General features: G+C 37.3%; 1 protein-coding gene across 1 annotated transcript in view; it reads left to right on the top strand.

Moving 5' to 3' along the window:
- Positions 1-10,000, top strand: part of LOC110106280 (transcriptional corepressor LEUNIG) — a 44,368-nt gene that overhangs the window by 15,344 nt on the left and 19,024 nt on the right. The gene's annotated exons all lie outside the window — the stretch shown is intronic.

Raw genomic sequence — 10,000 nt, 5'->3', positions numbered from 1 at the left:
GATGCCATGCCTCATATGCTTACAACTTTTCTCTAAAGATGAGGCTATGCTGAAAAATTGATGGAGAATTATTAAATGTTTCTTATATTCTATCCACACCATTTTATTAGGAATATTAATCTATATACCCTTAGTTGTAAATATTGTTGTTTGTGTAAATTACTTTTTCTTTCTTATTTACATTTAGTTCAATAAGATGAAAACATTACATTTTTAAGCCGTTATTTTGTTCTCACTAGACATTTGTAAGAGGATGTACCTAAATGCTGATGATATTCTTCTTTTTGATAAGACTAGAGAGGGAGTTGAAGGTAAACTTGAATTATGGAGGTCAACCTTAGAGTCTAAAGGTTTTCGCTTGAGTAGATCTAAAACGGGAATATATGGGAGTGTAATTTTAGTAGTAATAGACCTAGTGAGGGGGATATGTGACTTTGGGCGATCAAGTCATTAATAAGAGACACGTTTTAGATATTTTGCATGCTATTGTTCAGAGTGATGGTTGAAATAGATGGCGGATATTATCAGCAAGAATTCAAGTAGATGTTGAAGTTAAAGAATGCAATCGGGCTTATTATTGTGATAGAAATGTACCCCTCAAACTTAAGGAAAAATTCTATAAGATGGTAGTGAGGCCCTGCAATGGCTTTATGGTCGAATGTTTGCCATTAAAAGAGAAACATAATACTAAGTTAAGTGGTTGGCAGAGATGAGGATGCTCAGGTGGATGGTGCTTTACCCTAGAGATAAGATACGAAATTACCATACGACGTGAAAAGGTTGGGAAGTAGCCCAGTAGAAGTAAGATTGAGAGAGTCGCCTTAGATTGCTTTGGCACATAAAACGCGGGCCTTGCGATGGACCCGTTAGGAGAGTAGACGGTATAGATTTGATTATGTTAAGAAAGGTAGGGGTAGACCTAAAAAGACTTGGTTAGAAAATATTAGGAATGACCTTTCTTTATTAGATTTAAACGAGAATTTGACTTTTAATAGGACACAATGGAGAAAAAGGATTCATGTAGCCGACCCCACGTAGTGGGATAAAGGCTTGATGTTGTTGTTGTTGTTATTTTGTTTTGTTATGCTTTTTTTTTTTTACTTTATTGACGTCAGCAATGTGGCATTTGGATGTTCTTTAACATGGGGATGCCATGCCTTATATGCATTTTTTTGCTATTTTCCTTTGCTGCATTTATAAGGTCAGCATAGTTGCTATTTCCTTGAAAGGGTCAATAACCATTCTGTAGTTCTGTACTAATTTCTTGAGAATGATAGTTCTTTTAGTACGGAGTTTGTTATGAAAGGATTTGCTACCCAATGGTTGGAGAACATTATTTCTCTAACATTACTTTGCTATATATCACTTATAATAATAAAAAAAGTTCTTCATCTGTAACGGATTAATACTGGTTCGCTCTATTTTGTGATTTGATCAGCATAATTTTGTTTTGGTAGATTTTGAATTCACAACAAAAACAACAATAACAAGCTTTTAACTCACTGTGAGGTCAGCTACCTAAATTATTTTTCTTTGTTGTATCCTATTAAGAGTCTAATTCTCATGTACATCTAATAAAAAATGGTCAGTTTTAATGCTTCTAACTAAGTTTTCTTAGATCCGCCTCTATCTTTCTTATCCATCTTTCGTAACATAGTAGGTCTAATACATGTATGCTCCTAACATGATCATTGGAAGGTTGATATGTGATCAAACCATTTAAGAAGACTCTCTAATTATATTTGCTGTTGGAGCTACTCACACTAATAATATTATTTTTATATTGTTAGACTTTCATTTGCATTAGAACTATGAATAGTCCTTATTAGAATTGGTCATCTTAAAACATTTTTAAAGCTGTCTGCAATGTTGCCTTACCCAATTCAGTTGGCTTGGTGTGCTAATGCATAATTAATAAGACGATATCTAAGAACAGTATATCCAACATGCATCTCCCATATTTTTAAGGTAAACTCAAAGATTCACTATTTTATTTTGAAAAACATATAAGAATTCTCTCTTATTTTAAGGGCTGCTAGTACGTGTGTTGGGGTTGTGTAGCAAATAGAGCAGCAAAGGATGAGGCAAAGGGAGAGGGGTTATGGTGGTTGTCAAAACATATATTTGCATCCAACATGGCGTGAATCAGTTTCAATTGCATTCAACCTTATTTTTTAAATTTTCTCATGTTATTTTATTTTATTTTTTATTTTTATCATGGGAACATTCTAAGCCATTTCATGGTATCCTTGGCCGCACAAGCAGTGTGTACGACGCCACATGTTCGTAGATGGTAAAACATGATTATTAATGGGAAAAATGAGGTTTTGGGGGTGAACTTGAAGCTGATATTTAGCTGAAGGTCTAGCATGTCATGATGATGGCTGGCTAGATCAATTGGATGTTGGTTTGAGAGGAGGGCATGGAGGACGTCGAAGGGATGGTTCCAATGGAGCTGTGGTTGTGGTTTCCAATTCTTTGAGGTGAGTTGGGAGGGTTGAAGTCTGCAGAGTTGAGACTGAATCAGCTGAAACAGATAGCAAGGTAAGGTGGGGTGGGGTATGAAGTACCAATCTGATCATTTAAATTAGGATAGATTAGTCATTTTCTAGTTATGATCTAGCTAATTTGGAATTTTGGATGGATATTTCAGATAAAATGTAATTATTAAATCATGAGGATTTGCTTTACTCTTTTCATGAGTTGATTCTACGAAGTACTTAATTATCTATCCTAAATATATTCCCACCATGATTATGTGGCTCTTAATGATGGGCTATTTGAGTTTTAAGCATCCCAAAGAGTGCCAGTGATTATTGAAATCATTGACATTTTTAATAAGGATTGCTAGGCGAATCCTATTGGGGACCAGCAAAACAGTAACATAAATCTCTTAAATGATCAAAATTCTCTCTACCTGGGTATGGGTGGAGCTAGTCCTGTTCTAGCAAAGAACAAATATAAACCTCTTTATCCTTTTTTATTATTCTTTTATTTTCATGCTGAGTGCTTTCGTTTGTATGCATACACACTTGTTCCATGGATCTTCTACTTGGTTGATGCTTGCCTGAAGTGATAACTGCGGAAAACAACATGCAGTTTATTCTGAATAATAGGTTGCTGCAATGCTAATGCTGAGTGCTTTCGTTTGTATGCATACACACTTGTTCCATGGATCTTCTACTTGGTTGATGCTTGCCTGAAGTGATAACTGAGGAAAACAACATGCAGTTTATTCTGAATAATGGGTTGCTGCAATGCATTGGAAAGTTTTAAAGGAATTCCGTGCTTCTGTCCATAACATAGAAGATGAAATATTTGAGGTTTCAAAAAATAGGTGTTCACCATTCTAAAATGCTGCATTTTTCACTAAAATTCCACCAAAAAAGTGAGTTGGACATCTTTTTTGGACTGTCTTTGAGTTTGAGAAACCTTGCCTAACGATTATGTTTGGAAAGCATTTGACTGTAAATGCGACTTTTGGGCATGAATTTGAATGAGATTTTCTTGCCATGTGTGTTTCTTCCTAAATAAGGGAAGGAACACTTTGAATGGCCGATCTTACTTTCATCTTTTATACTACCTTCATTGCATGAATCCATATGTTTAAATTTGCACCCTAAGAACAACAAGTCATTACGGGCAACCTGCAAGTCCTCCTAGGACATCCAAAATGGCCAATCTATTACCCATATAATCTATGAGTGACCTTTTTTCATGTGGTTGTGATAAATGGACCAATTTCCAAGGTTGTTACATGTTTGAAGTGTGATATGCGACAGCACAATTCTTAGGCTTTATGTTGACTATGGAAAATGCTGGCCTTGGGGGATCCCAAGTTGGATGAAGCCCAATCTGCACTGTTTCAGCCATGCCTCCTTTTGAAAGAGTAGTGCCACTAATCATGCCATACTAGTTTGTCTCTTAGGAAGAGAAGCAGTGAGATGGGGTGAATACCCTTCCATGCTTCATAAGGTTTTGGAGACGTTCTGATGTGAAACAATCAATAGGAGTTAACGAGAATTAAGAAGAGCAATTGTCAAAATTTTTTCCAATTACAAAATTACCGTTCACAACAATGAGATTTTACAAATTCGTAGTTTTTAAATTGCTTAGGCAAATGAGTACAATTTAGATTAACCAAGACAATTCAATCAAACTCCAAAAACAAGAGTAAAGTTATGAGCGCAATAACAAATTCCACAATTTAATAATGAGAGGTTTCATCTTGAGAACCTCCTCACTCATTCACTCGTGGGGTTAGCGGAAGAAGATGTTCCACACTAGAGAAGAGATTAGCACTAGTAAGAAGGAGCCCAAGAACTTCGTTGTTGGAAAGGTAGCCGGCGATGGATGGATTGGTTGGCGTCCCACGATTGTCCACGATCCGATTGGGAGGTGTTCCTCAATTGACGGTGCCACCGTGAAGATGATGCGTTCAATGTAGCTTTCTACGGAGTCGTCGACGTCCAAGTTGAAATTGACTGATTGGGATCGGAGAATGTCAATTCGGCCCAGAGAATCCTCTACGAACCCATGATCAACATCCGGGTCGGACATTCATGATTGTCCAAGCGAGAAAATAGAGAATGAGAGGAGTGGTTGGGTAGGCTCGACCAAACAAAGGGGAAGAAGGGAAAAAGGCTAAATCTAAAAATAATTTCAGATATAGTGAGTAATGAGAGATTAATTTCTTTGAAATTTGAATTTGAAACAAGTGGGAATTAGGAGGGAAAGTGGGGGATTGAATTAATTAGATCATTAATTTATGAGATCTAATTAATTAAAAGGGGGGCGGTTAAGGTGGTCAGCTAATGAGAGAGGGAGGGAGGGATTTGGGTATTAATGAGGTGGACCCACGCAATTAAGGGGATTGATGATTTAAATCTGAAATTGATTTCAGATTTAAATTAATTGTGAATGTTTCCTATATTAGAGGAGGATCATTTAAGAGAAAATTTGAAATTCAAATAATTGAATTTGAATTTAAATCAACTCCTAAATTAATGGGACCAAATTAGGAAAGGTATTAAGATTGATTTGAATTTTGAAATTCAAAATTCAAGGGTCATGGTAGGGAGGGGCCGGCGACCAGTGGAGGCTAGGGGAGGCTGGCGGTGAGGGGGCTTGGGGAAATCGGCGGCGGGCTGATGAGGGGAGGCCGACGGCTTAACTAGAGAAAGGGACAGGGTAATTGAGCACTTTCTTAATATGGATTATGTCAATTTAGGAAAGAATTCAAAATCTGAATTTGAAATTAGATTTTGAATTGGAGTTCCCTCCTAATCTTCATGCTCCACTTTTGGAAAGAGGCAAGACAATCAATTTTGGATCCATGGGAGGGGAAGGCCGATGGTTAGGGTTTGGGGTTTGAGCGGCATTTGGCGAAAGGGTGTGGGTTAAGTGGAAGGAATCTTTTTGTTTTTGAGGTTGACCAACAGCTTGAGGACTTGAAGTGACCGGCGGGTGTTTGGGGAGGAAGAGGTGGCCGGATGTACGTGAAAGGAAGAAATGATAATAAAATACTACGAGTACTAACCGCGAGTCTCGGAATCCACCAGCGACTGACGGGTGTTGCAAGGCCCTCTCCTAGGGTTTCTCCTCTCAAGAACTCACAAAGAGATCAAGCAAGAAAATCTGAATTTTTTCATTCATAATCATCATTAGCCTCATAAGAGGGAAAATAGGGCTATAAATAGGCCCCCTACAAGAACAAAACAAAAGACCAAATTATCCCTTAGAGTTACATGCATCTAGTCCCTCAAGTGAGGGTAAAAATGGAAAAGAACACAAATAATAAAATTGCAATACATCAATCAGAAATAAAAGATGCGAGCGTAGCTGTAGATCTTCAATGTCTCCTCGCGCTAGAATATCATGTAGATGTCCTTATCATTCTCCTCGGGTGAGAGAAAATTCGACTCCGTCAAGTGGGTGTCTCAAGGACTCTCGTAGAGCTGTAAATGAGTCTGGGTCCAATTTTGGCAACTCATCTCGATTAACCCATGTATACTCAGTCTTCGGTGTTCCTTTCCAGTGACTAAGTATCTTCGGCGCTCTCCTTTCGTGGAAATGATCTCATCATCTAGTATTGTTTCGATCTTCTCCGCATTGGGTAAATGAGGCAAATTGGGAAGTGAAGGTAGGTTAGGGATCTCACCAGGTGTGGTCACACAAGGTTCATTATGAAGTGGATTATTGGGGTTAAACTCAGGTCCCTCTAAGGCTACTAGATTTTCTATATTAAATGTAGGATTAATGTTAAAACCTTTAGGAAGGTCCAACACATAAGTGTCACTATTTATCTTTAAAATTATTTTAAAAGGTTCGGCGCTTCTAGCATGCAACTTCTTTACGGAACCTGGAGGAAAACGCTCTAGACGGATCCGCACCATCACAAAGTCTTCAACTTTGAATTCTTTAAATCTTTTCTTATGATCGGCAATAAGTTTATAATTGGTATTACTTTGTTCAATTTTCTTTTTAATTTCTTAATGTAACTCTTTGAGATGAGATGCAAATGCGGATAAAAGAGACTCGGTGTGCATGATAATTGACATGAATTGTGGGCTCACACAAAAGTTTTAAATAGAGAAAAATTATGGAAGAAAATAGACACACAAACATACTGACTCAGAAGCACACATATATATGAATAAAGATGAATCAGTCACAAAATGAGAGGACCTAAAGTTTTTATGTTTAAGGGAATTGGTGTAGGAGGAGCAATGAAGACATCCTTAGCAAAAAGGGCATTTTCATAGGGAGTTACAGTTAGGGTCATAAATAGTCTCCTAGGGGCAGCAGGGTAATCTAGCAAATTTATTCAACTAGGAGAGAGAGGGTCCTTAACAGGGAAGGACAAGAATATAGAGTGCATAATGGAGGAATCATGAACATGATAAGGCGATGGGTCTTAATTCACAATCATAATGAGATAGCCTAAAGAGTCACCAACAGGTATGAGACTCAAAAGATGGGATAGGGTGTCTAGAACAGATGTGGGCACAATAGTTAGAGTGGTGACATGAAAGTATGGGCTAATACTCTCTCTAATATTAAAGTCGGTACGAGGAATGTTGAGATAAGCCCAATCAAGACAGACACACTCTTTCAAATGTAAATCTAAAAGAGCAACTTCTAAAATAGATTCCAATAAAACATGAGGAGGCTCATTTTTCTAATTAGGCTCAGAATCATTCAGATTCAAATTACTGTCCTCCAAATTCATATTCATAATCTTAATAGGTCTAGGTTTTGTTATAACCCTAAGATCAATGGATTCAATGCCAACTAAATCGGGATCTGAATTGGGTAGTAAAAGTATCATTTCCAACTCAAGATTTTCGACATCACCATTAGAGTTATTCAAAATCAACTCAGAATTATTTGGAGTCAACTCAATAGGAAATATAAGTAAATCAGAATCTTCTGAATTTAATTTCAAAGCACTCAATGTCAGATCAGTTTCTTTCGAGATCAACTTAATATTATCCATGCATACCTTATCCAAAGGGATATCCTTGATGAGATTAGGATCAAGATGGGCTAAGGTATCAATGTTTAAGGGTTCTAAATCTTCTAAATCAAGATTTAAGTCATGTCGGGAGTCTAATTCAACCACTTCAGTTTTATTCTCAAAGAAATCATTGTTATCAATGATATCATTAGTATCCACGAAATGGATGCACTCAGTTTTAGGTTAGAGGGACTTTTTCTTTGCAATGCCATTTTTTGTTAAAACTACACTTGCAAGGTCAAAGATTGGGGAGGCCAAATGTTGGGTAGCATCAAAATTCCCATTAAATTGAAAGTGGTAAAGTCACCCATGAAGTGAGGTAAATTGGGATCCACCACGCAGAGAAGACGTGTGCTCAAGCAAGGTGGACTGGGATGGCTAGGGGTCGGCCCACGTGGGGAGTCATATGGGACTGATCCAACAGAAGACCCAATAGAGCGTCGGCCATTAAGGCTAGGTGAAGACCTACAGGGTGGGGCAACAACCCTGAAGTTACTAAAGGATGGATGGTCTCGATCATAGTGATGTTCACTGACATCCAACGGTGGACGTTACTCAATGGAAGAGTCGAAGATCAACGGCCGAGATCACTCCTTTTTTAATCTTAGTTTATTAATTATATTTTAATTTAATTTTGAATTTGTCGTTTTTTACCTTATTTAAGAGTCTTGTCTTATGTAAGCCCAAGTGACAAAGTTGTATTTTTTTATTTCTTTTGTTTTGAGGCCTATATATATAAAGGCCCTTGCTCTTGTACGAGAGGAATGATGGATTATTAAGAAAAAAAAATTTGTTTTGCACTTTTGTTCTTTGAGAGGACGTTAGTGGGAATTCCTATGGAGGGATTGTGGTTTCCACCAGCCGCAGAATGGGTTCGGGCTCGTGGCTTGAATTCTCTTGGTGAAGGCATCGTATTACCCATCAGTCTTCAGAAGAGTTCAAGGCTCGCAGTTCTGTCTTTTTTTTTTTCCTTATTTCCCTAAACCACCATCTCCTCAAGCCTTTCACCAAGGCGTCGATCCTCTCACCCCCATCACCTCCACACCATCGGCCTACACCAGCCCCTCCCTTCCTCCTCCCTCTCGTTGGCCGAAATCCACCATGGCTCCACCCACCCGCTGGCCACCTCTTTCCCTAGCCTCACTTCTTAAAAAAAAATCTCTTTTTTCCTTATTTAAGTTGTCATTAATTTGGAAAGATTTTAAATTCAAATTAATCTAATTTGAAATCCTTCCTCATTAATTATCTTATTTTTGGAAACCTCTTTCATTCAATTAATTAATCAATTAATCCCTAGTCCCAATACATTGAACCTAGACACCCCTAGTCCCCCCTCTCTCTCTTGGCTAGCCCCATACCCATGCCCTCTTTAAATTTCTTCCCAAAATTAGATTAATGATTGTTTTGGAAAGGTTTGTAATTCAAATCCAACACAATTTGAAATTCAAATTTCCTAAATTAATTGATCTATTTTAGGAAAGTCTTCAAATTAATTCCAATTCAATTACAAAATGTTTTTGAATAAAATTCTCTCCCTCAATTTAAGAACTATTGAATAAGCAAGTTTTAATTCCACCCCTCCCTCTCTCCTATTTTAATTAATGCTTCTCCATTAAGGCCCTCAATCTCTCTCCATTTAAGGGATTAATTAAGTACCCCTTCCCTCCTTTTTCCATTTAATTTGAAATTCAAATTTCAAATCATCCTCCCCCCCCTATCCGTTCTACATCACGTTCCATTTTTTCTCATGCTTAGCAGCTGTTCTAATATGCCCTACAAAGTTGGCGTGTGATGAGGACAATGAGTTAGGGTGACTTTGATCAGTTTGAGATGAAATCGAGGGAAATACTTGCAGAGGAAGAAACACTTAAAATAATTCTCAAAATGCTTAGGATGTCTGAAACATTTTTTTTTTCAGGCTTTTCAATTGCGCCAGTGAAAGGTTGTTTAAAAATATTTGCGTAAGGTGAAGCTAACATCATTTACAGAACCTTAACATGAAGGAATGACAGAAAAGGATATAAATAGCTGATCCTGAATAGTTGGCTTCAAGCTTATAGTGGTGGTATTGATGTTAAATGCAAATATTTTTACTTGTGTGATTTGCAGAAACCCATGCTGGTCCACTGGTTTACTCATTTACCCAAGAGCCTTCTTTGGTTGGGAACTATATTACATCAGCATTTGTTGCTTTTAAGGTGATATGCTTTACCACGACCGAGGTACTAGTTCCACCTCAGACATTTGCTCTAAGTTAGGCTTTTAAAAACAATAAAACTAGCTTAGTAATTTATTTGAGGAAAAAAAAACTTCTGAGGAATGTAATTTAATCAAGTTAAGTCATTGTATGAGAGATTATATGTTTGAGTTAATTCTCATTTTAAGTTTCAAAATTTTAATATAATAGCTTAAAAATCTACCCAAAGAATATGTTGAAGCAGCTTAAGCAATTGAGAAAATTGCCAAATTGATCCATAGGGT

Source organism: Dendrobium catenatum, unplaced genomic scaffold (assembly GCF_001605985.2).
Source record: "Dendrobium catenatum unplaced genomic scaffold, ASM160598v2 fragScaff_scaffold_1021, whole genome shotgun sequence".
NCBI lineage: Eukaryota > Viridiplantae > Streptophyta > Magnoliopsida > Asparagales > Orchidaceae > Dendrobium > Dendrobium catenatum.
This window is presented reverse-complemented; position numbering and strand designations above follow the sequence as displayed.